At 45.1% G+C, this 25,562-nt stretch overlaps 1 long non-coding RNA gene across 1 annotated transcript in view; it reads right to left on the reverse strand.

Annotated features, from left to right (window-relative positions):
• LOC125618858 overlaps positions 1-11,912 on the reverse strand; it is a 124,194-nt gene extending 112,282 nt beyond the window's left edge. Inside the window, exon 1 of the long non-coding RNA XR_007350245.1 lies at positions 11,815-11,912. This is a non-coding gene — a long non-coding RNA (uncharacterized LOC125618858). The remainder of the gene's footprint in view (positions 1-11,814) is intronic.
• Positions 11,913-25,562: the final 13,650 nt, after the last annotated feature.

Here is a 25,562-nt window from a genome sequence, read left to right on the forward strand (position 1 = left end):
CACATGTATAAAGTGTCTTTTGGCATGTAAGATATGATTACTAAATCAACATATTATTCACTTATATTTTTTAACCCATGGCATGAAGTAAATGCATATTATGTTAACTGTAGATAATAACAGCTTAACCACTTTTTAAAACTACAATGACACATGCTGTTGTTGTGGCTCAGTGGTAGAGGACTTTCCTAGCATGCGTGAACACTGGGTTTGATTCTCAGCATCATATAAAAATAAAATAAAGATATTGTGTCCACCTACAACTAAAAATGTCAATGAAAAAATACAGTAATAAGCCAAGTGCAGTGATGTACACCTGTCACATAGCAACATGTAAGCCTGAGGAGGAGGATCAGAAGTTCAAGATCAGCCTCTACAATTTAGCAAAGCTCTGTCTCAAAATAAAAAATAAAAAGGGCAGCAGATGTTGCTCTGTAGTCATCCATAAGGTTCAATCCTCAGTACAAAAAAATAAAAAAATACAGATAATATAGTATATTAAAAGGTTAAATTTTAGCATTTTAAGATACACTAAAAGGAGATAAACACAAGTAGTGCCCTAACAGGACATAGTTCATTATATAGAAAAAGGACTGCACCAATAGTTCACAAAGAGCACCTCAAATCAATAATAAAAATAAACAAATCAAAGAGAATGGATCATGATCAAGAATGCACAAATCACAGAAGAAAAATTAAAATATACAATAAATATATGAAAAGCCATTATAAATTATAAAAATAACAAATAAGATAAAATATTATTTTGACATGAATTTGAGGACAGATTTTTAAGAAGAATCTGGCGTGGACCAGTATTGGGGAGAGTGACCCTCTACTGGTGGTGACAGTTGTTCCTGGTGGAATGACCTTTGTCTTGCATGGTCTGCTGATGGGATACAAATGGGAGTTTTTCTGGATCCACGGGTTATTAGCACACAAACTCACCCTTCAGAGGTATCCAGAGCTGAGACCTGTACACTCAACACTGACCACTGTGGCATGTTTGAGTGGTTGAATACCTGGGAACAATCCAAATGTCCCTCAAGGAGACAGACACTGACCTGGGGATGCTGCTCCGAGGTGGAGGCCCTGCCCTGCAGACACAGGCCCTGGGTTCAGTACACACAGAGGGTGAAGAGAGTGGGGTCCCCATATCTTTCACAGTTGTCTTTCCTGGAATTCTAGCCTCCTGGTGAGGATCTGTGTTCCTGCCCATCTTTCAGGACCTGGAACAACTCTGCAGGGCTATGGGCCTGGAGTGCTGGAGTGAAGGCCTGTCCATGAGAGTACAGGCTCAGAGCCACTGTTCCCATGTCTGGAGCAGCTGATCCTCCTCAGATGGGCTCCCTCTCTAGCAGTGTTGCCTCCTGTGGGGGCTCCTGGTGTACTCAGGCCACCTGAGCCCCTGTGGATTGAGCAGTGACCACACATTGCTTAGCACCCTGGGGACAGCCTGAGGGCAGCACTGACACTGCTGCTTCTCCTTCCCCCCTTCCCCTTCTCCATGTGATGTCCCCAGTGTCTGCTCCACACTACAGTGGAGCCTGCAGTGAGTTTTTTCCCCTCATGGTAATTTATGAGGACAACTCACCCACTGCACACGTGGCTGCACCATCTTCAGAGCTGTGGCCATGTCCTCTCACTCATCCAGGCCCACTGCTGACCTTTAGTTCTAACCCCACTCCATGAGTCCTCAGAGAAGGACATTTTTCTCAGGTTGTGATGATCATAGGTTATAAAGCAAAATAGAAGATATTCAGGAACTTGCCTGTGAGGAGACTTGGCCCACTGTCCACAGAGCCCCAGTGGCCATGAGCCTGGGCACTGGGCACAGTTCCCAAGCCTGAGGGCCCCTCATAGAAAGGGATCTCTGATGCTTTCCCAGGGCCTCTGAGGTTAGACTCCTAGACTGGGTTCTTTATGGGGTTTCTTCGCCATCTAGTGGCAGTGTTGACGCATAGCAACTTGGGATATTTTGGGGTGTGGATTCCCAGATTCATGAAAATGATCCTCCTCCATCCATCACTAGGGTAGATTCTGTAGGAAACTCAAATGATCCCTCTTCTCAGTTAGTTGTTCAACTAGTTAAGTATAGAAGACCAACACTGCATCAGGGATTCAGAAAACATACTAGTCTTGAGGGAGCTGGCTTCTTGGTGAGTAACTCAGGATATGCAAAAGCTGGGGTTTTGCCAGAGAAGAGAAGGGGCCTGAAAGACTCTGAGGGAGGTGGTTTTAAAGGTGCAGGAGGCTGAGGGCTCCTAGTCTAGAGAGGCCAATCCAGCCTCATGCTTCCCATGCAAAACCCTTCCAGAGCTGCTGAGGGTCTCCCAGGGCTCCCAGGAAGAGCTTCCATGCTCAGCAGATGGACCAGGGCAGCAGAGGAAGCTGAGTAGCAGTGCAGAGTGTCCCAGAGGTGCCCAAGCTCCATCCTCCACTGTCACACTTGGCTCTTCCTCCCAGCCTCTTCAGGGTGCTGAGGAAGGGAAGGGACCTGCCCCTGCAGCCCCAGGATGCCCAGCTTCCCACACTGCATCTGCCCTTAAAGGAGTCCCAGATCACCACATACACACAGGAAATCTGACACCCTCACAGGGAGCAGGTGGGGTGGCTTTTTATCTAAACCATGAACTTGGGCAGGAGCAGGAGGTGGAAGACATTAGTTTCGTGGGTCAGGAGCTCAGTTCCTGGCTAAGATCTTGGGTCTGCACAGCAGGTGCTCAGCACAGGGGATCACAAGTGCTGTGCCCATGAACAATAGAAAAACTGGCTTGGGAACATCTCAGGAAATGGAAAGGTCACACCCATGTCAGGCTCAAGGGTGTAAAAGTTGAATTTCTTTGAGAAGAGATCATGGGACACCTTGCTTGCTTGGGGTGTCCTAGAAAGTAGTTTCCTGTGCTCAACCACCCAGGCACTCAGAGAATGGAATATCTGAGGTTCCACTGAAATTTCAAAGGAGGCCCTGAAGACCAGGCGGGATGCATCAGGGTTGAATCCCTGCAACAGCCCCTGAGAAGACAGGTGTGGAGAGGTGAGAATGGAGGTGGCGTTGCAGTGGAGACCCTGGGACTCAGAGATGCCAACAGCAGGGACATCTGCTGAGGTAAACTCTGAATCCAGCAGAAACAAGTGGAAAGGGAGGCCATGTGGGCTGCAGCCAGCAAGTCCACAGGGGCAGAGCCCTGTGTCAACCCTTTGGACAGAACTTCACTGTGCCACATGCCCAGGTGCTGGATAGGGGCTGCAGGGTGGGTTTGCCCAACTGGATTTTACAGTCCAGCTTTGGCACCATCCCTTCTTGCTGTGGTCCTGTTCCTCCCCTTTGAAATGGGAATGTTGACATTCAGCCACTGGATGATGGACATATGTAACTTGCTTTAGACTGTTACAGGGGCTCACCACCCTGAGTTTTCCTTGGATCTCAGAGACTTTGAACTTGGACTTTAAGGTAATGCTGAAATTGGGAAGACTGTGGGATTCTCGAAGATGGACTAAATGAACTTTGCATTGTGATATGGACATGAGATTTTCGAGGACAGGAGTGGATTGATTTGGATGTGAAATATCTCCCAAAAGCCTCTGTTAACTCAGAAATCATCAGAGATAAAATATTCAAGTTACAAGAGCTGTGACATCATCAGTTCATTTTAGTCTGAATGGACTGGGTCAGTGATAACTGAAAGCAGGTGAAGCAGGGCTAGAGGGGGTGGGCCACTGGGGGCGTGCTCTGGTGGCACCTTCCTCTTTCTCCCCATTCCCCTCCTGGTTGAAACATTATAAGCTGCTTCTCTTTGCCACGTCCTCCACCATGATGTCCTGCCTCTTGGGCACAGAGCTTAGAGCCAGTTGACAATGAACCTCTTAATCATGAGCCAAAATAACCCAAAATTGTTCATGTCTGTTTTTTTTAGTCACAGAGACAATGAGCTCACTAAAACATACACTTTGACCCAGTTCTTATATGATTGCATTATCTTTCCTCATATTTATGAATTTTTCAGTTCACTTTCAGCTGTTAATTTGTGAACTTCATACCATTGTCATCAGAGGAGATAATATGCATCTTCTATATTCTAAATCTTTATAAATTTATTGAGATGTTTATTAAATTATTTTTATTTGTTTTAGTAATACATGACTGTAGAATGCATTTATACACTTTGATATATCATAAATTGGTGGAATATAATTTCTCATTTTTCTGAATGTACATGTTGTACAATCATATTGGTCCTGCAGTCACAAATATACATAAACTAATAATGTCTGTTTTATTCTACTATCTTAAGATTTGTTTTGTGGCCTAACATACAGGATCTTGGAGACCATTCCACGTGCACTTGAGCAATCATGTAATGTGCCCTTGTTGGTGGAATCCTCCTACATGTCTGTTAGGTGGGTGGCATTGTTGCAGGTCTCTGTCTCCTGAATTGTCCTCTGTCTGGTTGTCCCAGGGACTATTGAAAGTACAATAGTTGGGTCCCTTCTGTTACTGTATTTTGGTCTGTTTGTCCCTCAAAAGTGTCACTGTATTAAAATGTGTTTTGGAGCCTTGATTTTTTTTTTGGTGTACGTATGTTTGTAACATTTATCATCTTGGAGAATGGACCCCATTATCATTGTATAATTTTCTCCTTTGTTTCTCTAATCAAATTTGACAAAATTATGTATTTCTGATAATAGCATGACTATGGTTTCAGCTCACTATTTGCATATGATCTTTTTTTCATGTTTTTACCATCAAGTTCTGCTTGTTCTAAGACCTAAGATGAGGTTACTAGATGGACATGTACATATACAATTTCAATTCATTTGCCAATCTACACATTTTGTTTAGATGTTTATCTATTTACATTCAGCAAAATTACAAACAGGGAGCAACTTCCCTTTGCCATTCTTTGCTTTCTCTCTGCCTCACGTCTTTTTGCTCCCTGAATCTCCATTACAACCTCCTTTGACTGTAGTTTACTTTGGAAGTACAGTGTTTCAATTCCCTTCCTATTTCTTTTTTCTGTTTCTATAATAGCTTTTCTTCCTTTATTTTGGTTATTTTGGTGTGAATCATAGCATACTAAATTTCTAAAACCTTAACGTGACAAATTGGTGACAATTTGATTTCCACTTCCTTAAAATACTACTCTCCCTTACCCCTCAGCACCCCTGGGTGTTACTAATGTCATCGTTTGCATCTTTTTGTTGTGCATGCCTTAACATAACAGGATGATTTCCACTAATGCATATTTCTTAAAACTACTGTGGAAAAACTGCCACAGTCTGGCTGGTCACAGTTCACGAGCCACTTATCAAGCAGAAACGATCTTTATTTTTAGAACACACATGCTGCACCACAGGAGCTTTTCAGGAATTCCCTCAGAGCCCAACTGCCACCACCGGTTTCCCACGAGCCTCTCAATCCCCCACTCCTCCTGCTCTTGAGGTCGATTGGCTGGGTTGCATTGGCGGAGCCAAAAGAGTCCCCAAATGAGCAGCTCCATGGTCTGAAAGGGTGGGGAAACAGCCCAATGAACATCACCACAGAGGAGCCAATCAGCTGGCAGCTGGAAGTTTGATGGGGCCGCTGTGAGCCAATCAGCTGGAAGTTTGCTGGGGCCCCTTCGGCTTTGGCTCTCAACATCTCTCCCTCTCTGTTTAAATAACAAGTATGTGGCTTAGGGACCATGCCTGCCTTAGGTTGTCCAATACTACATATGGTTCTTACCCGTCATTGGATGAGCTGACCTCAAGGAGTCAGCCTCCTGTCTTAGGTTGGTACCATTGCAATTGGATCTTACCCGTCATTGACTACCAGTCCAGCATACATATTTGGATAGGCCTTTGTACCAGCCGGGGGGGTGTGAGGTACTTTGCCTCACCTCTGTTGGCCCCCAAATTTTAGCTGAATGACCATCACAAGCAGAAGGGAGGAGGATACTTCAAGCCAATTGATGCTCCATTTGGGAAAATTTTACCACCGATGACACCATCAGCAAAAATACCACAACACTACCACAAGTCACTGCACCAACAGAGAGTTCACAATGCATACAAGTGATACATAGTCCAGGCAAGTTCTGCAAGCAGTTCAGTGATAGCTATTACAGAAGCTGTAGATTGGTTTTATCTTTGTCTTCACCAGCACTGGGATGAAGATAGGAATTCTGGCAATAATGGCTAAAGAAAAAAATATGTAACTTTCCAGCAGGCACTAAAAGAAAACAATTTTCTGAACAATTTACATTTTCCTGAACAGAATTATTAAATATAATGAAAAGGAAAGGTGAATGTAAACAAACAGATCTGTTAACCTCCTTTCTTTGTTCACATATTAAAACAATCCTCAACAGCTGTTTACCCAATTTAAATTAAACCATTTAAATCATGTGAATAAGAAAAAAAAATATTTGGATCCATTTTTTAATGAGCTCTCATCATATATGATATATGGACATACGTACATACAAACATACAACATAAAACACAAGTGTGCACACATAATATAATACATACAACACATAACATAATAGTAAAGGCCTTATAACTTTTTACAGGTGAAATCTCCATTGCAATGTTTAAAAACTCCATAGTCATAAAATAGAACTGATCAGCAAAACATTAACCTAGGTCTATATGAGCTCAAAAAACAAAATACAATTTCATGATGTGGGAAAGGGCAATAATAAAATAGATATTGCAAAAATAATCCTGGTTCTGTCGCAGATGTAAAGATAGCCAAACTGGAGTTCTGGATATCAGCTGTTATGGATTTGAGCCAAATCATCTTCTTTTTGGTTTGTAGAAATTGTGTTAGGTAATCTCTCTGGAATCCAAATCGGCTGCCATTCTCCCTGTGGCAGACCTCTGACTCCAGATAATTACTGGGTCAGGACCTTTCCATTGTCCTGTTAGAATATCCTTCCAAATTTTCTTGGACTTATGTACATTTTTTGGACACATATGCCTTTCCGCAGCACTAAGCCCTGATGAATCCAAATTTTAAAAGTTTAGAGTAAAAAGGGTTATTTTAAGTTTATCTTTGGGGAATATATACCCCTTCCCAATTCCCTCTTTTTGCTTTAATAAGTACATTTTAATAGTTTGATGAGCTCTTTCAAGTATGCCTTGTTATATGAGTAATGCCAAATGATGAGCAAAATTGTTTAAAAGAGGTAGAATTATAACTAGGACCATTATCTGTTTTTAACTGTTTTGGAATGCCCACAGTGGCAAAATTTTGTAAGCAATGAGCTATAATATCTTTAGTTTTTTTTCTCCGGCATGAAGGGAGCCCATCAAAAATCTGGAAGAAGTATCAACTGTAACATGCAAATATTTTAATTTTCCAAATTCTGGCAAGTGTGTGACGTCCATCTGCCAAATATGGTTAGGTATCAGTCCTCTAGGATTGACTCCAAGATTAACTTGTGGTATAAAGGTCACACAATGTTGACATTGTTTCATTATTTGTCTAGCTTGTTCCTTAGTTATTTTAAAATGCTTTTGTAAAGTATTAGCATTACATGGAAATTTTTATGAAAATTTGTAGCTTCTTCTAGTGTAGAGAAAATACGTATGTCATGTGTAGTTTTATCTGCTAAATCATTGCCCACACTAAGGGCTCCAGGCAATCCTGTATGTGCCCTGATATGTCCTATAAAGAATGGATCTTTTCTGTCCCAGATTAGACTTTGTATAGTGGAAAACAAAGAGAAAACAATAGAGGAAGGGGAAATCCTAACAGCATCTTCAAGGGATACTACAGCATTAACTATATACTGAGTATCAGAAAATAAATTAAATACAGAATCTTTAAACATCACAAAAACTTGTAATACTGCATTAAGTTCTACCTTTTGAGCTGATTGTTTGGGTACTAAAAATGTGAAAGTTTGCTCAGGTGTAACTACTGCTGCTGTACCATTATTTGACCCATCAGTGAATATATTTGGAGCATTCATGATAGGTGTTTTTCTTGTCATTTTTGGAAAAATTACAGGATGCAATGACCAAAAAGACAATAAAGGATTAGATGGTAAGTGGTTGTCAAAGGAAACATTAGATTTGCACATGATTATTGCCCAAGTATTTAACTCATTAGTTAACTCATCTATTTGATCCATAGTATATGGAGTAATAATTTTAATGGGAGAAATTCCATACACTCCCTCTGCTGCTTTTATTCCCTTGACTATCAATTGTCCTACAGCCTCAGTAAGAAAAAGAGTAGTGTTAGGAGAATAAGATAAATGTATCCATAATAATGGACCTTCTTGCCAAAATACTCCTGTAGGAATATTTTTTGTTGGTAGTACAATAAATAATAAATAGTATTATATCAATACTATCCAAATGCATATTTTCCATATATGTTTCAATGATTTTTAATGTCTTTCTTGCTTCAGGCATTAACATTTGGGGTGAATTTGGATCTGATGGATCTTTTAGGATATCAAATAAAGGTCCCAACTCTCCTGTTGGTATGCCTAGATAAGGCCTTATCCAATTTATGTCTCCTAATAACTTTTGAAAGTCGTTAAGTGATTTGAATTGATATACTCATATTTCAATTTTTGGTGGACGGACCATGGTTGAGGATAACAGAACTTCTAAATAATTAATTGGAAAATTTAATTGTACTTTATCTATTGCCATCTCTAGATTATATTTTTAAATAAGTTTGTAAGTGTGACATAACATTCTAGCAACGTGTTTTTATCTTTGTGTGCTAATAATACATCATCCATATAGTGAAATATTTGTAGTTCAGGATTTTGATTTCTAAGTGGCTGGATTACTTTGTTAACATAAATTTGACACATAGTTGGGCTGTTAGCCATCCCTTGAGGGAGTACTTTCCATTCATATCTCTGATCAGGACCTTCATGATTCTGTGCAGGGATAGTAAATGCAAAACGTCGACTATCCTCAGGATGAATTGGAATTGAAAAAAAAAAACAATCTTTAATATCTATAACTAAAACATACCAGGTTTTTGGCAAAGCAAATAATTGAGGAATCCCCGATTGAGTAGGTCCCAAAATAACCATCTCATTATTAATAGCTCTTAAATCTTGCAACCATCTCCATTTACCAGATTTCTTTTTGATGACAAAAATGGGAGTATTATGGGGAGATACAGAAGGTTGTATATGTCCTTCTGCTAATTTTTGTTTGACCAGGTCATGGGCTGCTTGTATCTTTTCTTTACTCAGGGGCCACTGAGGAACCCATACTGGTCTTTCTGATTTCCAAGTAATTTTTATTGTATCAGTGACCCCTCCTGAAAATCCAATCCATGTCTGCCTGTTCCTTGATCTATTTGTATTGGTGCTCCTATACCTTGTTCTTGTTCTCCTAATCTTTTTCATTTCCTAAAACCTTGTCTAGCCATAATAGTGGGTGCATTTGGATTGATGTTATTTGTTAATGTTAGTCCTAATTGATCTAGGACATCTCGACCCCATAAATTTACGGGAAAATGATCCAATACATATGGCTGTATAGTTCCTTCACATCCTTCAGGATCCTTCCAATCTAATACCACTGTACTTCTATGAGGATTAGTCGCCAATCCTAGGCCTCAAAGCGTTTGAGTGGCTTGTTGTAATGGCCAATGTTTTGGCCATTCTTGACAAGAGATGATGCTAAGGTCTGCACCTGTATCCAGTTGCCCATTAAATTCATGTCCTTGAATATTTAGTTTTAGCATGGGGCGAGAATCTAAATTTAAAGAAAGCATAGCCTAATCTACACCTGTGAAGCCTAGTCCCCTGGAACCTCTTTCTACAGTATGACTGGAAAATTTATCATTTAGGCTGGGTATTATTAATAACTGTGCTATTCTATCTCCTGGTGAAATTACTGATATACCCTTTGGAGAACTGGCTATAATTTTTATTTCACCTTCATAATTGGGATCAATTACCCTAGGACTTATCATAAGTCCTTTTAGAGTACAAGAACTGCGTCCCAATAATAAGCCTACTGTCCCTTTGGGAAGAGGTCCTTTTACCCCTGTGGGAATGATTTGTATTCCCATCTCTGGAGTTAGTACTGCTCTGGCGGAGGCGCAGATGTCCAATCCTGCGCTTTCTCTGGTTTGTCTAGTGAGGGATCTAATGAATAATGTGTCCTGGGCACTACCCTGATGGGGTTGCTGGGTTCCTCCAGTGCCCCATATATTTGTGGTCAAGGGGCCCCGGAGCATTGGGCCCCCCTGACCGTTTTTTTGGCAATGGAGCCCGATGCCTTTCTCCACAGTATCATGGATAGACACCTGGTCCTTGTTCATTTTTTGATAATGGAGTACCCTCTATGGTGGTTTGAGAATGTCATTCATTAGCCCAATGTCTCCCTCTAAGGCATCGTGGGCAAATACCTGGTATTCTACTCCTTTGATACCTAGTTTTGTTAAACCCTCCTCCAATGGGGCAATTCCTTTTAAAATGTGCTATTTGTTCACAAGTGTAGCATTTTTTTTTTTTTGCCTGGCATCTAAAACATGTTGTAATGCAGCTGCAAACTTCAAATATGTTTCCCCGCCCTTTCAGACCACGGAGCTGCTCATTGGGGGACTCTTTTGGCTCCATGGTCTGAAAGGGCGGGGAAACAGCCCAATGAGCATCACCACAGAGGAGCCAATCAGCTGGCAGCTGGAAGTTTGCTGGGGCTGCTGTGAGCCAATCAGCTGGGAGTTTGCTGGGGCCCCTTCGGCTGTGGCTCTCAACAAAAAACAAAGATTAGATTTATAATGAAAATTATAATAATGATTTAAAAAATATTTCCTGTGTTTGTTTTGACAGAAGAACTCTGTGTTTTTGCTTCGCTCTTAGGACCTCTTCAACTGACTTATTTTCCTCAGGGACACTTCAAATTTATTCCCCAGGGTCTCCCTTCTGCTGGTGCCATGCCAGGGCTTCTGCAGTTGGTGGGATCTTAACAGGAGATGACTGAGCTGAGGCCATGGCACTCAAGGTCCAGAGCCCTCAGCTGCAGCTACTTCCTCTCAGACAATGTGATGAGCTATTGCCCAGAGCAGCAGCACAGGTGGCAGCTTGGCCACCCAGGCAGGGAGGTTTTTGTTCTGGGCTGCACCACTGTGGGAGGGGACCGTTTACCTTGCAAGGTACAGTAATACAGTAATACACCCCAGCATCCTTAGCCTCCATTCTGCTGATTCTCAGTGTGAACTCTGTCCCTGACCCACTGCCACTGAACCTGTCTGAGACCCCAGAGAAGTGTTTGGAAACTTGATATATCAGAAGCTTTGGAGCCTGGCCTGGCTTCTGCTGGTACCAACTCAAATAGGTGTTTCCATCACTGTGTAGGAGACTCTGACTGGAACTGCAGGAGATGGAGGTTGGCTCTCCAGGGATGACAGAGAGGGAGAGGGGAGTCTGGGACATCAGAGTGCCCCCACTGGATCCTGAAATAATGACAGAAATGAAGTTTATCCATAATATTATAAAACATTTTAATTATTTATCTTTTGTTCCTTTCTCAGTTAAATTATTTGTGCATTGTTGAGTTTATAGTTTGTTTTTCTATCCAGAAATACCCAATGTCATATAAGATAGAGTTTTATGTGTACAATGCTTGTCTAGAGGTTGACCTCTCCTCTTTCTATGTCCCAGTCTTCACCAGGAGATGACTTGGTTTTCTTCTAGGAATTTCCTCAGTTTCGTGGATCTGAACATCACATGCCCCATCCTATGCAGTGACACCAACACAACTGACATGTACAGAGCTCATATGTAGGAAGCACTGAGCTCACCCCTCTCCCTTCTCCCTTCTCATCCCCTCTGTCCTCACCAGGGATCCAGAGCAGCAGCAACCCCAGGAGCTGAGCAGGGAGCCTCATTTTGAAAAGCTGAGCTGAGGAGTCCTGGTGAGTCAAGGCCAGGTTAGAGCTGAGCTTTTGTGTCAGCTTTGCAGGAAGGCCCTCCCCAGGGAGCAGCATGCAAATGCCCTGGTGGGTGCAGCTGGGTGGAAAGAGCCAATGGCAGGTGTGGACTGTCCTTGGAATAAATAAATTGTCTTCTGTCATTGGAGGGAACTAAGTAGATGAAGTCCATACTGCCTGTAGTAGTGAGCAGAGGATCTCCTGGTGAAGATATTTAGTAAAGACACACAGAGTTCAGTAGGAAGCACAGATAAACCCCCCCAAAATGGAGAAGTGGACAGTGTGTGCAGGGCAATGTCTGTGGAGTGAATGGCCAGGGTGTTTATCTTTCTGCCAGCTAAGGTAGAGAAGAAAATCATCCAACACCCACTAGAACTGAGAGGAAATTTCCTACTGACAAACCCACCTGCTTCCGGTCCTTCAAGACTCCTGTAGTAGCTCATGTTATCATATCAACAAGTGCTAGAAATGGTATCTCCCTGGGTCCTTGCAAAAGTCAAAAGAACCTGACAGGGAGAAAGAAATCTTTCTCTCACATTGAAAATCAATAATTGATTCTTAATTTCCAATGGATCTTGGGAAAAGATCTTTCCACAGGAGTCTTCTCACTCTGTAGAATCATGTCCTCTCAGGGTCCCGTTCCTTGCCTTGGATGAGAATCTCTCTCTCTCCTGGCCTGTGTGTGGGGTGGCCACAGCCATGAGTCTGCAGCTCAGAAGGACACAAAGTACCTGAGTGGCAAAAACAGAATCCTCAGCTTTCAGGGCTCAGGTTCCTGGGCCTCTCCCTAGCATCTCCTGAGCCTGCATCTAATAATGGTCATCCTGGAGCAGGATACTTGAGCTAGAGCTGCTCAATGTCAGTCCAAAGGTCACTATTATGCTAATAGGCAACCTCAGGATAAATCCTCAGGTGACCAACTGACAACCTGCTATGGGTCACCAGCAGATTGGTTCCAGTGTCTAATTGCTTTGGTCCTGAACTCAGAAACCTGCAGCTATTGAAAAAATGAGTTACACTGTTCCACAAAATTTGAGGTTATATACACTCAGTTTCATAATAAATAGTCCAAGGAATCTAATAGCATATAGATTATAGAGCAAGTTTAACACTGAGCTTGATCTGTATAAGCTCTTGGAAACCCCAATAGGACCTGTTAGACAGGTTGGAGGAAAACTTAAGTTACCTTGACATTCCCCCTGATTTCCACTGCAGCAATAAAATTGGCTGACAAACATCTGGGGAGGGTGTGAACTAACATGTCACCATTACCTGGCTGACATTTCATTCACCCTCATGGTTTGCTCCATTCTGTAAATTTGGTGTTGTTCCATCTGATATGAGATGTGTGACCATGTCATTCTGGGTCCTCCTCCCATCTATGGGCCTCCTAATCAGCCATGCTGGTGACAGATGGAAAAGTAAGGAGAAGAGAACCAACATCAAGGAGAGTGTGCACAGTTATCAATGTCACAACTCTTTTTAAAGAACTTTTCTGATGGGTGTCAAATGAGAAATTAGGTTGACTCTACTTCATGCTTTCATTGTGTCATCCCCAAAATGTGGTGAGAGTCTATCACTCAGTAGCTCACAATGTGACATGACATGGCAGCGTAGGGCTGTTGGAGGTAGTTGGTTAAGGAAAGGTCACCGTGGAGCACGGGGGACAACTGAAGGCCACTGCTGACATGACAGGAGGACACAGGGTACAAGCAGAAGCCCACAGGCAGAAGGAGAGCACAGGGACCCTGGGCAGACCCTGGGGTTCAGCTGCTACCAGGCAAGCAGGGCATGGGCCAGCAGAGCCTGGAAGGGGCAGGGAAGGGTCCCATCTTCAACTGCAGAGAGAGCTTGGCCTGCTGCCCCTGGACTCCAGAATTGTAGCCTCCATAGCTGGGAAGTGAACTCCTCTGAGTGAGGCCAGGTGTGTGGTGCCTATTGAGCAGCCCTGGGAAACTCATGTGCCCGTTCCCACTGTGGAAACCTGGATTGTGGGAAAACCAGGAGCAGTAAGAAATCTGTAGCATCTGATTAGTAATAAATCAGGTTTAGAAAAGGCTGTTTTCACAAAGTAACCTTTAATATAATAAAGTTTCAGGAAATGCTGCCATTTCTTAAATGAACATAAAATATTTAAAAGCCTCCATTCTGATCATTTTTTTTTATTTCAGAGTTTGATGTCAATATTTTAGAAGTTCCTTTTTGATCAGAAAAGTTTTCCTAAATTGCCCATAGAAAGAAAAGAACAGGCAGCATTTCTAAGTCCAAGGCAGACTCTCAAGGTCCTTTGGTCAGCTCACCATGCTCTGTGTGGACATCAAACATGAGCAGTGGAAACAGCTCATCCCTCTCCCCTGGGCACACATCACTAGGGTTTATCAGGATGGGTGAGACTAACTTTCCTGGACCCTGGAAGGAAGGGGCCTGTGGGTCGCTAGGATGACCCGGCTCAATTGAAAGAGAAGGAACTTAGGCACATGCGTTCCTTGTGGTTTTGACTCTGATGCCAGAGGCTGTCAGTTAGGTCCATGAAGCTCCAAGCCCATGTGTGACCCCTGGGAGCTGGGAGGCTGCTGGGCACTGGACCTGTGTGGGTGAGTCGGGTAAGAGTGCTGAGTACAGAGTTGGCACTGTCACTCCAGCCCCAGGTTATGCTCTGAGGACCCTGCCGCCCAGTGGCACACCCCCACTGTGTGACCAGGAGGAGAGACACAGCCCTGTGCTCCTGCCTGGGCCCAAAGGGAGGTCTCTTCAGTGTGAGCTGAGAGTGGGTCCCAGGTGACACTAAAGATCCATCCTCCAGAGGGGCTTCTCCAAACTCAGATGTCAGGGTGGATCCTGAGCCCAGAGGCCCCTGAGGGCAACAGGCCACCTTCTATAAGCCACAGCCTATCACCACTCCCTGGAGGATCAATTCATGGACATGCCAGGTGCAGGGAGCCAGGGACTGCTGTGCCCCAAACACTGAGGGACACTTGACTGTTTACACTCTTAGTTCTCAGGATTCTCAAGACTGATTGCACCAAAATTGATATTATTAGCATATAGGGAAATTTCCAGAACTTGTATATTTTGTACACTTTTATTCAATTATCACATACTTTACATTTTTCTTAACACCTTAATTACTTGATTGCTGTTTATATCAAAACTGGATATTTTCTAAAAATATTTCGTTCCATAGGGACACAATACCTTTATCTTATTTATTTATTTTTATGTGGTGCTGAGGATTGAACCCAGTGCCTCATGTGGGCAAGGCAAGCCCTCTACCACTGAGCCACAATCCTAGCCCCTAAAACTGAATTTAATTCTATTTTAATTAAATAGGTAGGTTAAAATATTACATAATGTAACATTCCCACAATAAGGGACTTGAACTTTACTGGTGCCAGTGCATTCTGAGCACACACAGCACAGCACACACTGTGCCCATCTCCTGCCCAGTCCTTTTCCACCCCCTCCCTCCCCTGATCCAGCTGCTCTGCCCTCCTGGTCTCCCTCTGTGGTTATTTTACTGTGTGCTTTACCATGATGTGTAAGTGTGACATTCATTGTGGCACAAGAATGATGCAGGACATCCACAGAATTCTCATGAAGGAGTGCAGAAAACACCATGGGCCCAAACCAGCAGGACAGGCGAGTAGTGAATGGAGGTGATGAGAAATGCCTGTCCCCTTGATGCTCTGCTAAAGGGTAATAATGCTAACATGTTTCAAGTTCATTACATAATAATGGAAAGGTAAAATGGGGGTTGCTCAGGTTCCTAATTGGTTTTCTGTAAGTGCTCAGGTGCTGGAGGTTTGGTTCCAGTGGGGCCAAGATGAGAGATGATTCATCCTTGAAAAGGCGGGGCCTGGTAGGAAGGGGTCAGGTCTAGAGCTGCTTCCCTGGAAGGATAGTGATGCTCTCACACACTGAGGGCGTCCTCAGCAGAGTGGGTTTTCATGAGGCCACACCACAGGCCTGGCCTTGCAATGTGCAGATGGTTTCTTGTCCACTTTCACACCACTGTGACATAGGCCAGGGGCCTATCCAGAGGACAGTGGGACTGCCCAGCCTTGGACCCTCAGCTTTGAACAGTGTCAGTTAAACCAACCTCTTTACACAGTACTTGCTAACTCAGATGTTTTGCTATAGCAACATATAAAGGACCAATATGTGCTTCTTTTTATTATGGTTTTAGGTGGGAATTTCCACAAAGAGCTGCATTGGAAATTAAGAAAATCCATCTGAAATAACTCGGGGACACAGTTCAGCCTGAACATTTTTAATAGGATGTGAGTGAGTCTCACTGAGTTGTGTATTGCCTTACACTTTTGCTGAGGGTGGCTTTGAACTTGGGATCCTCCTGTCTCAGCCTCACAAGCTGTTGGGATTACAGGCCTGCTCCTCTGTGCCAGACCAGGGAGCCTCATTTTATGAAGTTGAGTTGGGGATTCCTGGTCAGTCAAGGCCAGGTTTAGCTGAGCTTTTATCTCAGGTGCCACTGTCAGCAGGGCACCAAGAGGACATGGGTTCTGTCCTTTGAACAAAGTCACTTAAAATATCTTGTATGTTTGGAGGAAAACCAGTGAGGAAAAGTCCATGCTGCTGCCTGCAGTAGAGGATGAGATCTGACTGTGGATGTTTAAATCCGAGTGGAAGACATGTTGAGATGAGGGGAACCCCTAAAAAGATTCAGGAAACTGACGCTCTGTTGCAGGAACTCTCTGCTTTTCCATGTCTCTTACCTGACATGTGGGGACCAGGAGAGTTTCATATTTCAGCGGTTGTCATATTTTAGAAACTTTGAGTCAACTTTCCCAGCTGAGCATCCCCATCGAGAATTCAAAACTCCCTGGAACGATACAAAATTTTCAGACTTTGGAGCAATTTGGATGGCTGTTTGGAGAAGGGGTCTCACCTTGCCCTAGAGTAGAGTGACACAGACTGAAAAGCACAGGGAAAGCCCTGTAGAGGAAGGTGTCACTAATTGTGTGTGTGTGTGAGAGTGGGTGTGTGTGTATGTGTGTCTGTGTGAGTTTGTGTATGTGGGAGTGTGTGAGTGTGTGTGTATGTGTTCTTTGTGTGTGCATATGTGTATGTGTGTGTCTCTGTGTGTATGCGTGTATCTCTGTGTGTGTTTATGTGTCTGTGTGTGTAAGTGTGTGTGTGTGTGAGTATGTGTGTCTGTGAGTGTGTGTCTGTGTGAGTGTGTGTTTGTGTGTGCCTGTGTATGAGTGTGTATATGTGTGTGTATGTAAGCATGTGTGTGACTCTGTGTGTGTATCTCTCTGTGTGACTGTATGTGTGAGTTTGTGTGTCTGTGTGTGAATGTGTGAGTGTGAATGTGTGTGTGTCTGTATCAGTGTGTCTGTGTGTGTGAGTGTGTGTGTGTACCCCAGCAGTGGTGACCAATACCTAAGGGTCCCACCCCCAGCAGGCCTGCTCTCCATGGAGCCCACCTGCTCTCACCTGATGGGCAGGGGCTGTTCTTTCACTGCTGGGCTCCCCTAACCCCACCTGTCTGAGATCAACGCAGGAGGATCCTGAGGTGAAGGCCTCAGAGCCCACCTCTGGCTGATGCTGTGCTGCTGGGAGGAGAGCAGGTGGGCAGAATAGCTTGGAGCTTCACAGACACACCTGCCATACATGTGGCTGTGTCTCCTGACCTCAGCACACACAGGCCCAGGGGTGAGGGGGTTAGGGCTGCAAGTAACTTGAATGTGCTCCTCCTGCCTCCTGATCCTAATCCATGGCCATGATCCTTGGCTAAGCAGCCAGGATGGCCTCTGTCATATCCAGGTGGCACTATGACATCACAGTGAGGAAGGAAGGGACTGGATCCCATGATTCTCAGCCTCAGGCTGACCAAGTGTCTGCGGCTGGAGGTGACGTCTTCCTGTCTCTCTGTGCAGGTCACATTCCCTGAATCTCTGGAGGCTTCCTGGACTTGTGCAGGTAACCTCCTGGATCACCTGATGTTCCATGCTGACACCTGCTCAACTGTCCTACCAGCTGTCACCAGTGGCAATGTCATCAGGAGGACCATTCCTGAAGCTCTTCCAGATTTGACACATTTTCCAGTCACTTTCTTAAAACACATACATAGATTCCTATTAGCCATTGATCACCAGGATATATAGTCCTTGCCTCAAAAATGGGACCCTTTTTTCACAATTAGTCCCTTGTCCTATGTGATCTGTTGACCATGTGTTAATCATTTCACTCAGTTTAATGGAAGAGTGACCATGACAGACCTTTGGGTCAAGAACTTTGACCAGAAAAACCAAAGTGAGCAGATAGAAGTTTTCAAGGTGCTCCATGGGCACAATAGAAAGGGTGAGGACGACCTTGCGATTCTGAAGAACTAATATTCTATGTCTGAGAGAAACAGAAGACAATGTGACAAAGTACAGTGTGACAGATTCTGATAACACTAGACATTCTGCTATGAAACTAAAGATGATGAAAATACACTTCTAAAAAATGTCTACAGATAAAAACTCATAGGAACTGTGTTCAGCATTGAAACATTGGAAGAAACAAGCCTGCCCTTCTCTAGGGGAAAGGATCAATACTGTCCAATAACCAGAAATCAGAATATTACTCAGCACTGAATCTTTTCTATCAAGCTGGGTGCTGTGGTACTCACCTGTAATCTCAGCAACTGGGAGGCTGAGGCAGGAGGATCAAAATTTGTCGCCAGGATCAGCAACTTAGCAAGAAAAAAAAAATAAAAATGCAACTGTGAAAATTTTGAAAAATAACAAAGGAAACAACTATCTATGCTGTAGTGAAACCCCTGGAGGAGGTTTGGGTGCACAACACTCAGGGTGACAGGCCAGTCTGAACAGCATCCATGCTGTAAATTCCAGGCCCTGTCACTCAGCCCAGGTGAAACTACAGGATGGAAAATCATGAAGGTACACAGCAGAGAAGGGAGGTGAGTAGCAACAGGAGCTCAAACAGTATGAGGGTGTGACTGTTGGACACATGTCACTGTCCACTTGTCTAGTTCCATCAAATGCACAAAGTAACCCTGGTGTGACCTGTAGACATGGGCAGATGTTGACAAATTGTAACAATAGCAACAGAGTCTGGGGTGGTGACTGAGGGGCTGTGGGAGCAGGCAGGACACAGGAGACCTCTGTACTTCACACAGTTTTGCTGAGAACTTAAACTACACTAAAATCAAAGTATTAAAATATTCCCAAGTGGAGTATGTGGAGAGGGCTGTCTTTGCTGCAAGACACCAACTATTGCCGTTAGAGTCCCTTGAAGTCTAAATATTGGCCTGTAACATGTCATTTAGGCTGTTATCATGGTCACCTGATGGGCTGAAGAAAGAGTCAAGGTGCAGAGTAGCACCCCTGATCCTTCCACAAACCCTCCCTGTGGCCCTGGGATCCTGGCTGCCTCTGAGCTGTGCCCTCAGCAGGTGGAGGCAGCAGGAGGAGAAGCTGGGGCAGCCCAGCCTCACACTTCTGCTCCCTGGGAGGTTTTAGTCATGGCCTGTATCACTGTGGGAGGGGAACTGTAGCCTTGTAGACAGAAGTAAGTGGCAGCATCTTCAGGTTCCAGGCTGCTGATTGTGAGAGTGGAATCTGTCCCAGATCCACTACCACTGAACCTCAAGGAGACCCCAGATTCCACACTGGTTGTGTAATAGATGAGGAGCTTAGGAGCTTGGCCTGGTTTCTGCTGATACCAGTATAAATAATTGCTAATGCCCTGTCTGGTCCTGCAGGTGATGGTGACTCTGTCTCCACGAGACACAGGCAAGGAGGATGGAGACTGGGTCATCGTTATGTCACACCTGACACCTTCCATTGGAAACATAAAAAGAAATATCCTAATAATGAATCAGGTTTCAAGAAGACTGTCCTGAGTAGCCAGGCAGCACTGACCAGACTGTGATTAGTAAATCCCTAGTGCTGTCCCTCCTTACCTGGGAGGCAGAGCATTAGGAACCCCAGGAGCTGAGCAGGGGCCCTCATGGTCATGCTGTGTCCTGACAGGGACTGACTCCTGCACAGGATGTGAGCAGCCTCTTAAGAAGTCCTCAGGGCAGTGGGCTGTGCTGTGGGCACATCCAAATCAGCAGGGCTGGGCAGGCTGGGCACAGCTTCAGGGAGGCTCCTCCTGGTCAATCAACATAGGCTCAGTGTGTCCAGGTGTCCCAGGTCAGACCAGGGAGCTCAGATTTGCTTAGGGGAACATGGTTCCCGGGGGCCATAGGACACAGTCAGCCCCCTGAATTGTGAGAGATGATCTGTAGTCACTTTCTGGTTCAGGACAGGCTGTCTTTGTGTCCTAAGTATAGTTCTGTGTTGGTGACCCTTGTAGGAGGAGGGGACATTACAGAAGCAAGGGGATAGTTTATGCTTTGGAAGTAAAAACAGAAATAAGACAGAAAGAGAGGAAGATGTATAAACTCACTGAGGTATTTTGGGTTTCTGGACATTGGCACAGCATGGGTAAGAGGCAGGGAGGAGGGACCCACCCATGGACCAAGCCCTCTCTGCCTCAGAGTCCCACAGAGCACACTCATACCCATCATGGTGCCCATCTTCTCCAGTCCAGCAAGTCTAAGGCCAGCCAGGTTCTTCAACTTAACTATCTCTTAGAAGAAGTAAGAATAATTTTACAAACTAGTGAAAGTACATTAGAGATTGAAGTTTGGAGAATATAGGGCATGGTTATCATCTTAGTAAACACAGTAAAGATCCAGATTCTGTATATAATTCTGTTTTACTAGTATTAACACACATGTTTTTAAGTCCTAGTAATGCCTCATGACCTCAAGAGGGCAGCAGTGTCTCTAAACACCATGTCCTCCATCAGGTCCTCTTGTAACTTTTCCAGAAATAAAGCAGGACAAAGTCTTCACCCCTGCTCTTCTAAGAGTCATCAAAAAACTTTCTCAAAAACTGTTCACAATCTTTTTTCTTTTCTTTTCTTTTCTTTCTATTTTTACTTTTCTTGCTTTTTTTTCCCTTTAATTTTCCCCTTTGGCGGTGATGACTGAACCCAAGGCCTTGTGCATGCTGCACAATTCTCTACCTCTGAGTCAGAGGTCTAGAGAGGAGTTTCACCATGCTCACCTGCCCACACACTCAGAGGCTGCTGCAGACAGGGACATGGTTCCCGGAGTCTTGGCTGCTCATCAAGATGGTGACAGACCTTGGGGTCAGTATGTCATGCTGCTTCTAAAGGAATGCAGGATGTTGAAGTTCAGGGTTTGTGGAGGCTTTCACTGATATTTTGAAAAAAGTCTGCCCTCCCTGGGGGCTGGTGCTGTGGGCTGCTGCACCTGCAGGGCCTGGTGAGCATCCTACTCAGGAGAGTGGGAGGCAGCTCCAGGACACACAGGGCATGTGCAAGTAACATCCATCCAGTCAACACAAAGTGAAAACACACAGAGCCTGCCCATGGACTGGGAGGTGAGAGTGGAGTCTGAAGCCCTTTGTGCAGGTGAAGGAGATGATGGTGCCTCTTCACAGGAACATGGTCCTTTGGTGGCAGTTATCGTGTACTGCATGTGAGATAGAGAGCTTGAGACTTTGAAAGTTCCTTGGCCAGGACAGCTGGCATTCTCTTGCATTTTCACTGATGGAAAACCATATCAAAGTGACCTTGAATGGATTCGGGAGGTTTTACCAGACAACTCCCTCAGTGGTTGACTCTTAAAGAAAGTCATGTCCAGGTGTGTTGAGCTAGAGTTGTATTCACACTCATTCCCATTCAGGGTCAGACACCAGGAGGCAGGATTGTGACAGGATTTTTCTTTTGAAAGGTAGGACAGATCACTCAGATGTCAGCTCCATGGGATTGTCCTAGGAAAGCTACCCTTCCACAAATTCCCACCTCCTTGGAACCCTGAGCCCTCTCTCTGTGGAGAAGCAGGAATAGCAGTGAGAGCCTCCTTGTGCTGTGCACAAAGCAAAAAAGCTGTGGTTGCATCCACATCCCAGGGTCAGAATGTGGGAGGTCCCCCCATCTTACCCTGGCTGAAATGTGAGCAGGAACTGGGAGCAATTTCTGAAACCATTGTTGACAGTGTCTGTGCTTGGACAGATTTAACCACATACTGTTGAGGTAAAAATGAGGAGGATGTAAATATCAGGGAATCAAACTACACTGAGGGATTCACCTTTAACTGCCTGTGCTTGGTATATTATGGCTCTTCCAGAGACTCAATCCTCACCTGGTAAATAGGGAAATAACACCAAGTGTCCCCATCCTCTCTAATCACTCACATTTCTTCCAGGGAAGCAAAGAGGGCCAGGAGACCATGAATCTTTCAGACCTGAATGAAATTTGGATTCCACTCACACAACCTTTCCAGGTGCAGTGGGAAGAGAAAAGTGCAAAGGATCTGACTGGATGCCTCTGGGGGAAGCCGCTGTGCCACAGGGGGAGGGTGGTAGAGGGGGCTGTGAGGTTTCTGTGGGGGACTGAACCACTGTGGTAACCTGTGTGGCCTTGCACACAGTCACACACTGCAGCCTCCCCAGGCTCCAGGCTGTGATGGGAGGATGTAGTCTGTCCCTGACCCACAGCCACTGAACCAGGCTGGGACTCCACTGGCCCTGCTAGATGCACCATAGATGAGGCATCTGGGAGCCTGCCCAGGCCTCTGCTCATACCAGGAGAAGGAGTTGCCAACACTCAGACTGACCCTGCAGGTGAGGGTGGCTCATTCCCCTGGAGACAAAGCCACAGAGGCTGGAGTCTGTGTCCCTACAATTTCTCCTGTGGCACCTGAGATGGAAAGAGAACAGAAAGATCACATGTGCAATCTAGGTAATACCCCAGTCTCCAGAGTAGAGCCAGGACCCTGCAGCACCCTGAGCTTGAATCACTGGGCTTGCTAAACAGAGGGGCCAGGACACAGTACCCAACCACACTGAAAGAGTTTTACAGACATGCAGAACCATCCCATGATCCCTCACCTGGGAGCCAGAGTAGCAGGAGGCAGAGGAGCTGACTGGGGGCTGCCATGGCTCCCTCTGGGTCCCACCTGAGGCAGAGCTTCCCAGAGCCATGCTCACCATGTCCCAGCAACATGAAGTCATCCAAGTTTCTGAGCTTTACTAAAGGAGCAATTTTAGCCACTAGGGAAAACTTGTAAAGGACACTATATGTACATCTATTGAAAGGAAAGGGGAATGTATCTGTGACAACATTTTTCTAGTTTGAAATGACAGATGGTACAGATGACAATGTCATGAAGTGACCTGGTTCAACTCTGCTGGGGTGGGAGAGGCTTCAAGTACCAGCTGTGCCTTCAAAGCTCAGAAACAGAGTATGCTGTAAGCAAGTGTCTCTGTTCAGATAGAAACAGGGACCAGATACAGGGCCCAGTCACAGAGCTGACACTACCTGCCACAGAACTCTGGCTGAACGTGTAGTCTTCTGGAATCCACAGCAGCTAAGGCCTCAGACCTGAGCTCAGGCAAAGATAACTCTCTTGCTCTAGGTCACAGCCTGAAGTAACTGTGGTCATGCGGATACCAGGCAGCACCATCCCATTTGACTCTGTATGGATGGCCTCATGTGGCTTGGACATGATGAGCAGGAAATGGCAAAAACTCTGGTGTCCAGAGAAAACCATGCTCTCCAGAAGGTGGGCTGCAGACCTACAGCAACTGATGGGCCTCTCACATTGGAAAGATGTTGGGGCCCAAATGTGTGAGGCCTTCTACCTCTTCCCCTTCAGAAGAAGGACAAGGCATTACTCCTTGCTCCTCTAATCACTCAGTGCTGGCTGGGCTCTGGGCAGAGCTGAGAAAGAACCCTCCATGCTGGGTGAGCTGACCAACCACTCATAAGCTACCTGGGAAGTCTATCTGTGCTGAGGGGTCCAGAGCAGGACACTGTGCAGCAGGCTTGTGCTGTGACCCAGGAGCCCTCCTGAGTGGTCATGGGGCCCAGCACATTGCTAGGGGAAGAAAGGTTTGTACTAGATGAGGACAGTGTTTGTGCCTCTGACAAATCCTCAATAAGAGTCACAGCAGAGACATGCAGAGCATTAGAGAAAAGCAGGCCATCCTCAGGAAATAAAACAGAAGTAAAGAAAGGAAGGAAGGAAGGAAGGAAGGAAGGAAGGAAGGAAGGAAGGAAGGAATGAAGGAAGGAAAGAGGGAAGGAGGAATAAAGACTACTGACTGTTCTAAAAGCAGCTCTGAGGCATCCCTGAGCCCTGGCCCCATGCCAGGGGCACTGAGTGACTGGGTGACTGAGCTGCTCACCACAGGGATGTGTGGGACTGAGCACAGGGCAGCACCAGCTGGGCCTAGCTCTGCTTACATTAAGATGGAAGTGGTGCATTGAGATTGAAATTGAGGAGATTCAGAGGGTCCACTTAACAAACACACAGTGTCCCAGGGTCCCAAGAGCCTTTCCTTTCCTTATGGCATCACTTGACTCCTGTGACCTCATTGATTTTACACATATATTAATTTCAGAGGGAAAGAAGTTAGACTGTCCTCAAATGGCACAAAGAAGGTGTACTGCCTTCCCAGTGCAGCCATGGTAACAGAGACAACTGACATATTACTTGAGGGTAGAAATTGTCTGAGCAGAGCATATGGTCATAACCTTAATGGGTCAGAGGAGTGATCTGAGTCCAAGATGTGAGCATAGTTTTCTGGGGTCTGTGCAAGGCTGGTGAGCATGGCCCCTATTAAGAACAGCCACACTCCCAAGCTCCAGAGGCTGCAGCTGGCATGGACCCCACCTGCCCGCAGAAGCCAGGAAACTCCAGTTTCAAAATTACTTCCATGATGGTATCCTGCTCCTTACTAGATGGCTCAGAAAATTGCACCAGGGAGTGAATCAGGACTGAGGAAACTTGATGGACACATGTCAAAAGCAGATGATAACTTGCCACCACAGGAGGTAAGATAAGATTGGGAGTCATCAGAGAATGAGTAGGTAGAACTGTTGTGGGTCCTGCCCAGGCAAAGGCACAGTAGAGAGGAGGTGCTGGCACTCACTATGGGATACCTGTGAGGAGGAGGGTTCAAGGATAAACCAGCACAGTGAGCTGATATTGCTGTTGCTGTTGGCACCAGGGATTGGTCCCAGGGGCATTTAACCACTGATCCATACCCCAGCACCTTTTCTGTTTTATTTGCTGCATGTGGGAATCACAACAGTTATGTGCACATTATTTTCTGTGCTATACTTTGGGTGTCAGTGTCCCTGAGGAGCTCCTGGGCCACTGCAGGAATCCTCAGGCTCCATCTTCACTCAGATGAGCTGTGGCTTCTGGGGAGCAGGGGACTTTCTCATGCAGAGATCCCAGGTTTTGAAAGCATTGACTTAGATTGTGATTCCATGGATTTCAAAAAATGCCACTTGAAATTGCTACAGTGTCTTGTAATTTTGCTATGAATCCAATGTGACACAGAGAGCCAACTCCTCCCATGAAGTGACAAAGTCACTCACTAAACCTGGAGGAAATGGTCATGTCTCACTTGTTGGGGCTGAGAAGGAAAGCGGGTGGGGTGCAGAGGAGCCTCCCTGGCCCTTCCTACCACAGTCTACTAGAGACCTCCAGAGCCCGGTGCCCCTGAGCACTGCCCTCAGCAGGTGGAGACAGCAGTAGGAGCAGTTTGGGGCAGCCCAGCCTCACACTTTTGCCCCCTGGGAGGTTTTTAATCAT

The sequence above is a fragment of the Marmota marmota genome, unplaced genomic scaffold (assembly GCF_001458135.2).
Source record: "Marmota marmota marmota unplaced genomic scaffold, marMar, whole genome shotgun sequence".
Taxonomy (NCBI): domain Eukaryota; kingdom Metazoa; phylum Chordata; class Mammalia; order Rodentia; family Sciuridae; genus Marmota; species Marmota marmota.